Source organism: Macrobrachium nipponense, chromosome 8 (genome assembly GCF_015104395.2).
Source record: "Macrobrachium nipponense isolate FS-2020 chromosome 8, ASM1510439v2, whole genome shotgun sequence".
In the NCBI taxonomy this organism is placed as follows: domain Eukaryota; kingdom Metazoa; phylum Arthropoda; class Malacostraca; order Decapoda; family Palaemonidae; genus Macrobrachium; species Macrobrachium nipponense.
The window spans coordinates 112677070-112693430 of record NC_087203.1 but is presented as its reverse complement, the minus strand read 5'-3'; the positions used below and the strand labels follow the sequence as shown (position 1 = coordinate 112693430).

General features: G+C 37.7%; 1 protein-coding gene across 4 annotated transcripts in view; it reads right to left on the bottom strand.

Moving 5' to 3' along the window:
• LOC135222961 (homeotic protein ultrabithorax-like) overlaps window positions 1-16361 on the bottom strand; it is a 1489261-nt gene that overhangs the window by 1063116 nt on the left and 409784 nt on the right. For 2 of the 4 annotated variants that reach the window (XM_064261435.1, XM_064261440.1), the window contains exon 1: window positions 314-445. The exons of the other annotated variants lie outside the window; for them this stretch is intronic. The gene's annotated coding sequence lies outside the window, so the exon portion shown is untranslated. Of the gene's footprint in view, window positions 1-313; window positions 446-16361 lie in introns of those variants that run through there. 4 annotated transcript variants of the gene reach the window in all.

Below are 16361 nucleotides of genomic sequence, written 5' to 3'. Positions count from 1 at the left end.
GCCTTGTGACCCAAGTTGACGTTCACGTGTCAGAATTGGTCATTTCTATTATCTATTTTTAAAAAACCAACAAAATGCTCTGCAACAAAATGATGGACTTTTATAAAAACAAACGTATTCCACTGCCACCATCACTTAACAGGCCTCGTCGAAGTCGCATGTACTGCACTACTGCACTTCTTGTCACATGGAGTGATGAAGTCCACAAACGCATTGAGCTCACTCGGGATTCTTGTCACCTACTGACAGCAACAGAATATCTATGTCAGCACTTCTTACTACTTCCAAGAACACGCCAAAGCACCGTACTCACCTCCGGTCCAGCGCGGGAAAACTTATACCTGAAAGAGAAAAAGAAGAGAGCGAGATATCCACTTCCCCACGAGATAATCCTGAGACGCACGAAAGAGCCGAAGAGGCTGGAACTCAGCAACCGCCCGAAAACACCTGAGCACTGCACTGGGCCCTAAATGCACCTCGCCAGACCCCCATGTGTACCCCTTGAATCAACCAACACCCCTCCCCCCCCTTTACTTGAACAATCCCTCCCCACTTTGCACCTCCCCATTCCACTCCACCTCTTGCGATGGCGTCTGCAGCGATTCCAAGACCAATGGACAGTAAGCGGGTTGGCAAGCATGCTTGAGACCTCTCGGCAGGATCCGGCGGTGGTTGCCTAATCGTCGCTTGCCCTTATCTTTCGAGCCAATAAATGGCAGTTGCTTGCGAGGCGCATTCCGTCGCAAGCGGCAGGAATCTCTGCCCCTGCGTGAATGCAAGACACAGCCAATTTGAAATGAGGATTAAAATGAAATACGAGCATCCCACCGAAAAAGAATCGGACAAATTAGGCGATGGCTGACAAGTGAACCGTAAATAGTGAAGGGGGAGTAACGATTCAGATCACTCGCAGTCCTCCTCAGGTAAGGCTCTTTTTTGCTGCCACTTAAATAGGAAAATGGCCCATACGGAGCGATTAAGCCCATGATCCTTGATGTCGCGCAATAAATCATTTTTCCCCACTTCATGGTCTCTCCCCTAATTATCGCTTTCCTGAATCTCTCTCTCTCTCTCTCTCTCTCTCTCTCTCTCTCTCTCTCTCTCTCTCTCTCTCTAATGCTTCATCTAATATCCTCACAACGTTCTCCATTTTTTCTTCCAATCCCTTGCTCGTGCCAGTTTCACTATCAGAACCTACTGACTACCGAATTCAAGGCTGCAGCGCGCATCACACTGGAGAGAGAGAGAGAGAGAGAGAGAGAGAGAGAGAGAGAGAGAGGTTCACAGGCTGATTTCATTCACCATTATACCAATGGTCAAAGGACGATTCACCGAAGCAACCAATTCAACAGGCCCCTCAGTAGAAGATTACACCGAAGGCCCGTCGGCGAACAGTCTCTTAAATCTATGACATGACCACCCAACAATGTCTCAGTGGTGATGTCAGCCATCTATTTCATAATGATTAACGCTTTCGAGAGATCTCTTGGGAGTGCAACGTAGTAACTAGAGCTCTCCTCTTTATCAGCATTCTACTCCCCAGCAGTAAAAATTCCCAAGATTTGTCACTGCTGACTTCAAAATACATTAACAATGTAGATCGTTACTCTTTAATCAGTGGATATAAACTCTTTAATCAGTGGATATAAACATGAACTAACGCAATGTTCCCAAGGCAATCAGGTCTCTTCACCTTTCTTCAATGACCATGGCGCAGATAAAACAAACCTTATCAGCATCGTCAGCTATCATTTTTTAGTCTAACATGAATTTTAATGAAAAGAACAAATGGTTGACAAGGCAGCCATATGTTATTGTCCCATACTGGGAACGTGCGAATATATTTCAACAGGCATGAGAATAACGGAGATTTTTGCTTTTATATATATATATATATATATAATATATATATATAATATATATTATATATATATATATATATATATATTTTTTTAATACATACACATACACACACACACATATGTGTGTATATGTGTGTGCGAGGGATTCCCCGGTACTTTCCAGAAGTCTCTAACACTGGGAGTACGAGTGCCTGCTCGTTCTTAAAACAAAAGTTTTAAGATATTCGTTAGCTAAAAACAGATAATAAACTCTACTCTTTGACGAGATATATATCATACAATGAGGATATTTTCATTAAAGAAATTACTCACCATAAGCTCATCATTTTTCAAAATATAATTGTTATTCAATAAAAAAAAATTTCTGCCACGCGAATTCATCAGATGCAAAACAGCACGAGTACTGAATTCGTTCGAGCCCTCTGAAGAATTCACTCGTTAAACAACGATGCCTTAAAAGAGATAAAAGCTCAACAGTTAACAAGCAAAGGGGCGAAGGGATTTAGAGAAAGGAACAGAGGAATTCGAAGTCTTCGTGTCGCAACGATGACGGAGGCGTTGGAGGACTAAGATGGTCGGACCCAGGTAACTCCTCCGAGTGTGACGACAAGATTTACTATTCTTTCAATATTGCCAGACATGTAACCTCACCTGGCACACCCTTCTTTCTTTCTTTCTTTCTTTCTTTCTTTCTTTCTCTCTGTCTGCCAGTCTGTCTGTATGTCTTTGTCTGTCCCTCTCTTTCTCTCTCTCTCTCTCTCGGCCATAAATATGGAAGACCCCTATCTTATATGCAAGCTAAAACGAAGTAGGTACAAGAAGACATATTGCCCTGATAGCTATACACAATCCGCATGATCTCTCTCTCTCTCTCTCTCTCTCTCTCTCTCTCTCTCTCTCTCTCTCTCTCTCTCTCTCTCTCTCTCTTCCTTTCATATATCTAATTGTTATGTTCCCCTTTGATGCCATTCTTCGCTTCTTTGGCCCTGAAATTCGTTCACGTTTCAATTTTTTATCTTTGGGTTTCTCTCACTGGTGGGTCGATCAAAGGAGATGATAAGTAAGAGCCCAGGTGTGATTGGAGAAGACAACTTTGGGAGCTGAGTGGCCAGGGAGGGAGGTACCTCAACCATTCCTTCAAGTACCTCCCCCAATTCTTTCAAACGAATACTGGATGTGATCCGGTGAAGGGGAATGGTGGGGGGGGAGCTCTTCAGGATATACCCGACGGAGGGGAGGGTGTTGGGATGTGGGAGGTTGAGAAGTGAGCTTGGGCACACATACACACACACACACATGGGGCCGGTTTGGGTAAGTGCTGGGTAGGGCCAGAAAATCAACCACCACCAGTGAGTGGTTCAGGGTCTTGACAATGAAGGAGACAGAAGATGGTGAAACCACAACTGACTGCTTGAGTGACAAAAATTGTATTCTCAATGACGAGTAATAATGATAGCAATAATACGTAACTGACTGGGTTTCAGATTCAACGCTTCTGGAACTTCAACAAGCCAAATTGTTTCTCAATCACTCTAAATAGGCACATACAGATTTTGTTTTTTCAAAGAGATATCTTCGATTTAGTTAACACCATCGAAGTCACTGACCGTCTGCAATACGAGTCCAGCAATTCGCTCGTCATTTAATCTTTAGGCGGGGGAAGGGCTTCCTGGGAAACCCCCATTTAGCGGATGCAAAAATGCTAATCGGAAATGAACAGCTAAGTGGTATTCCCCTAAAGCTCCAGCTGCCAGTCAATCAGACGGCAGGTGACCCACCGAAAGCCCCTTCCTCTTCTTGCATGCGATGCTGCAACGTCAATCACCTGGCCCACCCCCCCGGCCCCCTCCTTGATATTAATGCCGATCAAAAACTTTCACCATCATCCACATATTCATGGCAGGTCTCCTATCTTAAAATATCGTTACGTTTGACGCCATTGGTTTGTTTGTATGGTATTCTTACATTGCATGGAACCAGTGATTATTCAGCAACGGGACCAATGGCTTTACGTGACTTCCGAACCACGTCGAGAGTGAACGTCTATCACCAGATATGCACATCTCTGACAACTCAATGGAATGCCCGAGAATCAAACTCCCGACCACTGAAGTGGCAAACCAACACCAAACCGACCACGCCACCAAGGCGCTCATTAGACGCCATTGGTACGAAAATGAAAATTCAGCCAGCCGTTAGTTTCTGCTTTGACAGATACATTAAATGCTAAAAAAAAAAAAAAAAAAAAAAAGACTACACATACTGTACAAAAATAGGGATCTCAACAAATTTCATCGAACCAAGCATTAAAATATTCAGTACAAAATGGACAATTAATACTAGGCTATATATAGTAATGCTTTTAAATTGTAACAGGTATCTTATTCGTCTTACTTAATATCTCTACATATGTTGAAGAAAAATACAACCTTATTCACTGGTTTCCTTAATTGCAAAATATTCGCATCCTTACTAAACTTCTACCATACATCGTGGTCATCCAAATTCGAGAAATAGTTAGGAGTCTCCATCATTAAATTGTAAACTGATGGTCACTTATTCGTTAACCGAATGATAACTCTTTAAACAAAAGAATTATTTCACAAGACCACTAATAAAAATATACTTAAGGTATCTGTACTGACTTATCTTAAAGATAAAGAAGTTAATTCTTTCATTTCTAGGTTATAATTTAAGAAAGTATTTTTTTTAATGACAAGGAAGAAGCAGTTTATTTTTCCTAAAAATAACAAGGAAATACGACCTACAAACTTTGTTGAATATAATTTTTTGTTCCCTTCTCTACAAAGAATATTTAAGTCAACTGTTTTAGTTTTTAAAATGCACGATGCTGCATTGCTAATTCCAAGATTTGTTTGAAATTTTGGTTAAGATAAAACAGTTCAGAACCTTTTCAATGTAAACTAGCATAGAAAGAATAAAGATAGCCACGAAGACAGCATCAAGTCAGTATCCATCCAGACGTCTAAAGATATTACTTTGAGACCTCAAGGCTACCTTCCTTCCTTGGCGAGGATTCAACTGTAAACCTGTATTCATGTTTCTCGGTTAAATCTTAAAAGCAGTTGGGGCTCTCACCATTCTCCCCTTTCAATTATACTTTGTTTATGAGATTGCTGTAACGGCACTGCAAGTGCAGCCAAGAGTCTTCTGTCGGTTCACCGGTGTGGCTTTCGTAAGGCAAGATCGACTAGTGACTTCTCCTGTAACACGTCTACAACGAACTATGGATAAAATCGCTTGTTGTAGCTCATGCTACCTCAAACACACTCAACAGTCTTCCATACGGCTGCTAGTAAGACTTTCTTATGGCTTTCGTCCTCTGTAAAATCTGATTTCTCTTTATATCCTTAACATATTGTCAGTTGCTGGTGATGGGAACAATTCTATGCACCCCGCCCTCCCACCCCTACCCGATCTATCTGTGCCTCAGTGCTCTTTTCTCTCAACAAGACTTGTCCTCCCCGTTACCAGCGACCTCCTACTTACATCATATCATCTTCGCATTTACCCGCAAGTGGACGTTTATGTTCCGCCCAGCTACTGCCTTTCGCAAGGAAATGACCCTTTCGTCATTCATCAACTCTGACCTTATGAGCTGTTCTGAAGGGAGATCGTCGATCTTGAATCAAATGCAATGCCCCCATGACAGTTTCCACCCATTTCCCCATCTCAGTGGTTGCTCATGGCGAGACATCTGCCCTCGACCCTGTTTCTATTCGAGTTCTTCTTGGGGTTGTTCTTCCATTTGCCATTTATTCATAATAATGCCCATCTTTCTCATTTCTCTCTTATTTGTGCTTCTACCAATGATGTAGCCATCCGTATTTCTTCATTTTTGTCTGTGCCTCTCATATTACTCTGCCTTCATCTACCAACTTGGATGATATGAGGTTATCTGAATGCAGCTTTAATGTTGGTCTTTTTATACTTTTTTGTTTTCTGGTACTCTATGGGAGGACTGAATCAAAACCTCATCTCTTGCTTCTCTTCCTTTTCATTGAAAAGTCTCTCCAATGAACTCAAAAAGTTCCCCCCACCCCTCTACTACCAAGTACCCACTGGGGCACCTCTACAAGTGTCCCCTGCGGGGCACCTCTTCCTGCATTTATTGTGTGAAAGTTAATAAACCTGTGATTTCGATGTCGCTTTTCAATTCATTTTTCTCTCCCATAACTACTATGTCACATTCAATTGCCTTCAAGAGCTAGTTGACCACATAACCGATGTGCTCCATTCACTGTTGTTCGGTTTTCTGTACCGCGGCCATACACAGCCACGGGTTCCAATTCCCCTGCTTGACGATACTCTAGAACACTGTGATATATTTATTCATTGACTTCTACACCATTCTTATTGCTAATTTTTTCCCTCACGAGGTTGCCATATCATGCTGGAGAAGGATACATCATTTCCTAGCTTTTGGCCTGTTGCATAGAAAAGCTGATTTTTCGAATAACAGTAATCATGAATTAGTATTATAATTACTCAAATTTCGATATACACACACACACACACACACACACATATATATATATGTATATATATATATATATATATATATATATATATCTATATATAGATATATATATATATATATATATATATATATATATATATATATATATATATATATATATATATATATCAGGATAAGACCACATTAAAGATTGCAACTGTTTAACCGTTGTATTATGTAAGAATATATATATATATATATATATATATATATATATATATATATATATATAGAATATATAGATATATATATATATTATATATTTCTGATACCCGACTAATCTTTTGAAACATGATGATGAAGCGTTTAGAATGTCATGAAAAGAGCCAAGTGGTAAATATTTCGTGCTCGGATAATTCTTGATAGGATTACTTCCCCCACCGCCCCCGGCCACCACCCCCATAAAAAAAACTATATGATATGGAAATTTATAGCAGTACGTCGAGAGCAGCAATTAATTTAAATCAAAGATGGACCTAATCTATAAGTGACATCAGTTGATGATACTACTTTCTTCTCAAGCTCATTTTCTCTCGGGGGTATTTTGTCTGTCTGTGTTTACTTGCGTTTGCATTTTCCTATAATGTCCCTAACATCTGAATCGATCCAGTGAGAAATATATATCTTCAGTCCAAGAACCGGAAGATGAAAAAGGAAAAAACAAAAATTGGAGGTAGGGAATTTCCTAGAGCAGTTTCTCCTCATCAAGTGAGGGAAGCCATTTCCTGACCAGTGATCCTACGCAATCATTCTCTTTTGAACTTTTAACAAGCAATTTTTCTAACGTTGAATGCCACAATAATTCCATATTACTTAAAAGTCTCGCTTCGAGAAATTTTTTTTCTTCCGTAACTTAAGAGCTCTTGAATTTTAGATAGCTTAAACTTTCGGAATTTTATTAGCTTAACTATACTTGAAACTGAGGATTCGCTACGATTTTTCACTAGTTTATCTGCTCTAGAAAGTCTGCAGTTCAATAGTCTTCTCACTTTCCCTGTTGTAATACGAGGATTTAGAATTGTCAGTGATAAGGAAGTCTTTCAAATCTCACTGGCAATATTCTTTGAGTTTCCTCAACTGGTTTAAATATCTTTGCACAAACTTAAAATCATTGAATTTCCTAACCACCTTTGTCTATTTAACGGTTTAAAAGTCATTGATTTTCGAAAACTGTCAACATTTCAGACTGTCCCTTTTAAATTCAAGTTCGAAAATGAGTACTTGAATTTTGGCTTGAATCTTCATATTACCATAGGACTACATTACCATACGCCTAAGTCTGAAATGTCGCATAAAATTCTCAAATGTTCACTGGCCGAAGAGTCTATTAACTTGTGTTAGTTGACCAATAAGAAGCTTCCACCATCTGGAAACCTTTCACTGGTATAATCATTCAAGTGTACTCCTTCTTTAAAGAACGTTCTGGATTTCATAAACATAAAGATTCCAACAAATATTTCTGCTCATAAAATACGTTATTAACACATGTAGCAAGTCAAAAGAACATCACAATGTACTGTCCTCGGCAGAATGTGAACTCAGAAATTGCCATGAGTAAGAACGTAAAGCCATCTTCTGAAGATCGTGCAATAAAAGGCTATATATGCCTGACTGTTATCAAAAGTTATTTATGACGCGTATTAGGCGTATTCCATTTCCACATAACTCTCGCGCAGAACAAAATATCCACGCTTGCATAGTTATTCTCCCCAGGTAGGTACGTTTGCAGTACATTTGCCTCACGTTAATTGGCATTCCACAGTTGAACAAACACTTCCGACGTACTCATGTTTGCATAAAATAGAGTCGGGTTAATTCTGGGTACAGAGTTCTTTAACCGACGTCTCTCAGCGAAAAATGGTGGAATGCTGCATTTGTTTCCTTCGGTGTCATGTCTTATATAACGTTTTATATTTTGTTTGTTTGTTTGTTTGTTTGTATGGTGTTTTTACGTTGCACGGAACCAGTGGTTATTCAGCAACGGGACCAACGGCTTTGCGTGACTTTTGAACCACGTCGAGAGTGAACTTCTATCGCCAGAAATACACATCTCTGACCCCTCAATGGAATGCCCGAGAATCGAACTCGCGGCATCCAAGGCGGCACGCCAAGACCATACCAATCACGCCACTGAGGCGCTATATATATATATATATATATATATATATATATATATATATATATATATATATATATATATAACATTTTATATTCAAAAGGAAATTCACAAATTGATAATCGAGCGTATTGGAGTAACCGAGTTTGCCGACTTATTACATAATTACATGAAGGTAATCATCGGAATAAACACGATTTACACTTAATACCACAGATGATAGATTGTTATTCTGGTGACGGTGAATTTACTACTGAAAGGTTTAAAAAATGTTCCTGGGCTCAAATAACCCGACTTCTTGAAACGCAGCTCTTAACAAATGAAAATGAAATATTTGACTGTGATGTCCTGATCGTAATCTGACTCAAGAAGAATGACTGCTGTCAACAATTTAGAAGAAAATTCAATCCGCAATATAAAATATGTTTCCAAACATTGCAGGGGCTATAAGGAAAAATAACGTATGATAGGTAAAATAAAAGACTGTACAAAGTACACAAGAAAGCGTGTATCCACAGTATGCCAAGAAGTTAACAAATGCATTTCACTGTGACCAAACATGCAAATTCACCCCATCTGTCCTTCAACCACAGTGCGTACCTCAAGTATACCTTGAAGCTTCTAAGAGTACAGGGATCCCTAATATGCCGGTATGAGTTGAAAACCATTTCAGGAGAATTTGACGTCATGGAAAGTAGGAGTGGAAGAAAGACTTCGTACAGACTCGTAGGAAGGTACAAAATATTTACAACTGATGCTATACTAACGTCATCAAACATTTCTAATACAACTACAGACATTCAGAGACATATCCTAGCCTAAAGGATGCAGAAAACCCAATCCCGTAGGAAATAAACTTCTGATTATGAGTCCATGGTGTTTAGGACCTATGAGCTGAGTTACGAGAGGAAAGCCAGATTAACTGCAGGACTCACAACCTTAGGAAACTGGTGTTGAAAGGACTCGTCTCTGATTCCAAGGAGATCCTCCAAGGGGTACGCATATCTAAAGACGTTATGTTTACACTTAATGTGGCATATCTATTATGGTACGCAGCAAAAAAATGACTTGAGTGATTGGTACTTCGCCATTTCATCGAAACATTAACCGAACTGTCCTATTAAAACCAGAGGTCTCGTGGAAACCGGAGTACTTTGCAATGACTGAAAACCCTGTAACCAATAATAAAGCTGATAATACTTTCTGAACAGAACCTAACAAGATTCACCGTACACTAAAAAACAAAATAAAATAAAATTTCTGAAATCCTATATCAAATATAATATACGAAAAAATAATTCTGGTAAACTGGAACCTCCATGACAGAAAAAACAAAAATACCTTGGCATGAGACGAACGGCATGTCAGTACTTTCCAAAACTTTTACACAAGAAACTTCTTTGCAGAATCCAGTTCTCTGAGTAGTGACCACCCTATATGAAGTGATAATAAAACTCAATGTAGCATCATTATTTAATAAGATTTTCAGAAAAAAATACTCATTTATTCCCCACAACGGTGTCGACTCGGTTCCCTAACTGGAAGAACATAAAACGGGATTTGTATCATTTTTTTTTTGTCTAAAAAAACTGAGCATTAGGTTGGTTACGTACCTATATTCATGCCAAGGGAATCGAAGTCAATGTGCAGTCTACATTTGGATGAGACTTTTGCAATTGCATAAAAAGAAAATATCAACAAGTGCATAAATAACATGTTATGTTACCACCACAAAAAGAAGGCTCGTTCCTTAGTTCTTGTTATCCTAGTAGCAATAGCCTTAAGATTTCACTACATTTTTACGGTACTTTATCGCCAGGACTATTCAGCTGAAAAAAAGTGCAATGATGAATTGAAATTAACACTTTTATTTACCTCAAAGAACTCTACTTGCCAAGGGGCTAAAATATTCACACCGGTCGAAGCCGAGGATTTGGATACGTATTCCGACCCGAAAGTCATAATTACAGTTGCGTAATGACTGGTAATAATTATATCAGATGAATGCGTTTGGGGCCTACCATTAGTTAGAGTCTTAAGCCTTGCAAAGGAGGAATGGCCGAGGGATATTGTGGGGTTGAGGGGAGGGGGGGGGGGGACCGAGTTAATGAAGTCATATTTCAGGCACGACCGAATAACTCGATATATTAGCGCTGGTCCTCGTAAATCCCTCTGTAAAAGGACAGGCGCAAAAAATGAAGGCCTCCATCATGATTTATTCAATCTAAAGCCCACCCGATGTATATGGTGGTTCCTAAAAGCTAAATGTTAGAACTTGATAATTACAATGATAAGGGCTAGATTAATGGAGGGGGTGTTAAGTCAGCCATACAGGATGCCCCGGGGCATGTTCATTCTTTAATCAAGGAGTAACAACAACAACAGGGACAACGAAAATCATTATTTTCGGGTATACAGAACATCAGATAATTTTTGAAATAAGATGACTTCAGACATCATAAAATTTAATCATGTATCTAGTATTTGTTTTTTCTAATAAAAATGTAACTACGTGAGTGAGCATATATATATATATATATAATATATAGTATATATATATATATATATATATATATTAGGATCAAGCACATCGCTGGCAAGAAAAAAATTATATTTGCATATTTATAGACATGTGCTTGTTATTCTAAGAGAGAGAGAGAGGGGGGCGGGGCGGGAGGGGGAGGGAGCAGAGAGGCCTCAATTTCGTCCTGGAATCCATAATAATCCAGCGAACCACCGCCGAAACGCTCATAGTGAAAATAGCATTCCCGCAGCCACACTGATAAAGGCAGTAATTGTAGTCACGCTCTGTGAGACCCATAAATACGTCGTCAGAAAGGAGGAACCGATCACGAGATAAGAGGAAGAATAATGAGGAGAAAGAGAGATTTAACTTTTCAGCCATAACTCGTTTTCCTCTTCGGTGACCTACAGCCATTGACGTATTGCGCGTTCCAGGATACGATGAGTCTTAGCTGCGCATGTTTCCGAATAGAGTACTGAGTCCCCCCCACCCCCCTCCTTCTCCCCCATTTTTTTTTATTTGTTTCTGTCCTTTCAGTTATTTTTCCATATATTACTTCTACCATCTTCTCGGAAGGTACATCCAGCCGAATATACTTCTTTTCCCCCATTGTCCTTCATCTATTCATTCCATTTATCCGAATAGCTGTACCCAGTATATTATGAATAATTACAAAACTATCATAAGCTTTATTACTATCCTTGTTTAAAAAAAAAAAAAAAAAAAGCTTCGGCCAACAGCCGGATAGACATACCCATTATTGTTATTAGTTATAAAACTCTCGTGCGAGCATTTGAATTATGCTTAATAAGCGTATTGAATGATCAGTCCGAATTTGGGTCGGTGGATCAATGTGACCTTGACACACTGGGAGAGAATAACATATGTTACATCTTTTGGTCACGCACCCACACCCTTTCCAAGAGAGAGAGAGAGAGAGAGAGAGAGAGAAAATGGGAAACTCCCTGCGTCAACATGTGCTCTGTCCCATACGAGAGTAAACTTTATCTTTATGTTTGTATGTTTAAAGGAAACCATTAATTATCGTCGTTCATCTGGTAAACACTAAGGGTTCCATTGACGAGATTCGGGCACTTTGACAGTTATCTCTTACAGCTACTTAGGCCCCATATTCCCAAAAACCTTACTAGTATATATCTATCAGTCCACTGACCCTACTGACATTACACTCGAAGTCCTACAAAACTGTAGATCTGGCTCAATGTCCACGCGATATTTAAGATGCAAAACACGCAAGATAAATTAGATAATCGAGATTAGCTAAATATTCACAACAACTAACTGGTTACAAAGCATAAATGGAATAATCAGATACAGAAAGCGACTCCAACGCAAGAACAAAGATTCGCCTAGGTCAGGTGGTAATAATCATTAGCATGAAAGATCTGCTCCAGAATTCAGATCTCCTCGAGTCTGTCGGGTTGCCTGATATTATTATTTTCTCTTAAGCATTCGATCTGCTACTAAATAATATTTCATCTATATATGAAGGATATGTCTTTGGCACCTCTCACTATGGTCTCATATAAATAAGCATGTCATGAATATCAATTTTCCCTTACAAGAAAAGTTGCGAAATCTCGTGCCAACTGGGTAGCAATTGATGATATTGCAACAAACTTGCCATAAATTATAGGAAAAATATCTTATGAAGTGGCAACTTGCTTTGCAAGAAATGTTAACACGGTCCATCCTTGGGAGAACAATTAAAATTATATTTGGGACTCACTGACTTATGCATAACATGATAACACATACTGCTTCGAACATATGGTGTTATTATCGTCATCTGAATTGCATACACTTCGTGAAAGTTGTCATGTAATTAACAGAAACCATGTCATGTAGAAGCACATAATGGCCTAAATAGATTAACACAGTTGTAAAACCTAGCCCAAATGTTTCAGCCTCATCTTAGATGAAATAAAATAAAATCTTCCATCTCGGTATCTCTTTGATATCTTCCATTTTCTAAAGAAAGACATTTACTAACCTTTCACAATAGCTATATAAATAAATATATATACAAACAAATAAATACCTTTAATGCATAGTATATTTCCAATTTAACGGTATCAACGGTATAATTGCTGGGATATTTTTTTCTCATGTGTACTTGTCTGGAATCCTGGAATCATCATCATCTCAAGGACAGTGAAGTTTGGAGCAATAAATTCAGTTTTCATAACAATAGCAGTTAATATTCTGACTTTCATCAGATTTTAATTTCCTGGGACGCCTTTCCTCGTCTTTACTCAAAGGGAAATTTCCTACTACCATCCTTCAAAGAAAAAAAGAAAAAAGAAAACAGCATATCCTTTACTTCGAAGAGTACCAAATACCCTTAGTGACCTTCAAAGCAAAGGTGTTGAAAAAAACAAACAAAAAAACTATATCCTTTTCGTGGAAGATGGCCCATTGTATGTCCAGTATCAAATACCCTTAATGACCTTCACAGCAAAGGTGTTGGAAAAAAAAAAAAACTACTGTTGATTCTCGTAATTTTAAGAGAGTATGGAATGGCATCACTATAGCTTCCAGCTCCAGGGTAAAACGTCAATGAAGTGATTTATTTTAGTTATCATAAATCTATTGATTTATAACTATATCATTTCGTGTATTCTGTGGGACGTTGCTAGCTTAATCGTTGGCCTCCTTCCAAAAGAACGTTTGCATATTACGAATATCAGAACGAGTAAACAGGAACGGAATGGATGTTGAATAGTATCCACTGAAATATAAAACTATAGTGTGAAAAGCTTTAAAGAAGATAAACCAGCAGGTTACAGGAGATAAAAGTGTATATAGTAATAATAATAAATAATAAAAACACTAATAGCAATGCAGATGAGAAAGAAAAGGAGGAAGACAATACTTCATATTATATATAAATATTAATAAGTGGCAATCATGAGACAGAGACAGAGACAGAGAGAGAGAATTATTTCTATCCTTTGTTAGCAGTACAAAATAATAACTGGCAAGTGGTTAAGTGACAAGAGGAACACGAATTGCAAAAAAGAAAAATCACTTGAGCTATCAATGGACGTTCTCAACAGCACATCGTTCCCAGCGAGCAACATTCACTGCTGCAACAATGAACAGAACTTTGCAAAGAACACGAACTTCGGCGTTCTGAAGACCCTTCTCTCTCTCTCTCTCTCTCTCTCTCTCTCTCTCTCTCTCTCTCTCTCTCTCTCTCTCTCTGTGGGGCTCAACAACAAAACACTGTTTGCGGACCACCGACGGAACACTTCGGGACCCCACAATGGGATAGTTTGCGGGTGTGCAATGGTACAATTTGTGGTCCGGAAAAAGATATGATTGGGGCGGCAGCGGACACGTTTATTTATAATGGGGACCCCCAATGGAATACGCGGAAGGTGGAGGCAGGAGTGGCCGCATTTGCAAGTTCGCTAAGTACGTGCTCTTATGAAAGGGACCACATTAGCGTTGCAACGACTGAAAAAAAAAAAGTGAGGCTGGAAGAGGAGTCCAGATCGAGGCATCTCAATGACGGGGAATCTCTTTACAAAAGATATTAAGTATATAAAAAATAAACATGATCATATAAACGAAAAGAGATCTAAATTACGGAGAATTTCTTAAAAAAAAAAATGTTAAGTGAGTTTAGAGAAGACAATAAACATGACCTTGGAACTCCTACAACAATAAATACAAAATCGGATGTTAAGAAATTTTACAGTTCAAATTTCATAACACTAATATTCTATGCAAAATATTATGCATCTATATATGACTTAAAACTGAAAAATATCAGATATTGCAAATTCGTTTTCGTGAAAAATGATACAATTAGCAAATTACAATCAAATACCAAAACAATAAACCCCCAATTGGCAATAATGTACATTTATGAGAGTAAATACGGTAGGAACAGCACGGTAAAAAAAAGGAAAAAAAATATATACTCTAGAAAGTAAAAGTATTGCATGAAAAAAAACCAGGTCTAAAGTCTATATTCAGATCAAAACCAGTGATTAAGGGGATACAAAAAATAGGAGAAGCCACAAAAACCGCAGCACCATGCGGGAGAGAGAGAGAGAGAGAGAGAGAGAGAGAGAGAGAGAGAGAGAGAGAGAGAGAGAGAGAGTATACCAAATAACCGGAATTGAAAGGAACCGTTACAAAATAATTTTAAATACGGAGTTCAAAAAAAAACCTAGTCGATTATGATCATTTCCAATTACGTCCACTGATGAAATTATTATTAAGTCAAGGCGTAATCTGGTGCTTAAGTATTTCTTAAAAAAAAAAAATTGTAATATAAAAAAAAAAATCAGCGCAGATGTCCGGTTCCTCAGACAAAAAAAAAAAATAATAATAAAAATAAAAATAGAAAAAAATCAAAGAAAATGTTGCTAAAAAAAAAAAAATTATATTTCGCACTAATTTTTTTTTTAAATCCCCGAGACTCGCGTGGCCTGACGGGAGAGTAGTAGTGGCAATTACTCCGGCTAAATAGGAGGCAAGTGCAGTTCGAATACTAATCGCTGCCTATCTCTCTACATCACCCGCTTAAGCGCATCGGTGTCTCTTAATATTCGCCTCCCAGTTCCTTCTATTGTTTTCTCAAGATCTCGATCGCTGTGACGCCAGTCTTGGCAACCGTGAATCACTCATCCCATTCATCTGATCGCTTTTCCCCCTTCCCCCTCTTCTATTTCTCTGTAAGGAAACTCTGGTGAGGTAAATATTGGGTCTCTTGTTATATGAACGGATATGTTAAAGAAAAAAAGAGAAATAAAAAAAATTAAGTAAATAAATTGGATCCGGTTGCTAGTGATTTTTTACTTCCATTCCTTTTGCAGATATATATATATATATATATATATATATATATATATATATATATATATATATATATATATATATATATATACATACATATATATATGCAAATTTATTATCTTTCAATTTATACACAACTATAACAATCTTTTGGACGCGCGCATACGTTCGCACATAAATAAATAAACAAGTAATTAAAAAAAAATAAAAATTATACACATATATATATATACAAGTATTGTATATATGTTTATGTGTATATATATATATATATATATATATATATATATATATATAATATATATATCTATAGCATAAATAAATTGTCTATTATAAAATTTTTAATTTCTTTTCTATTCATTCATATGCAAACAAATGATTATTATATATATATTATATATATATATATATATATATATATATATATATATATATACATACTAAACACGTTTTCATTGATCTATTAAATTATTTGTGGGCAAAGAC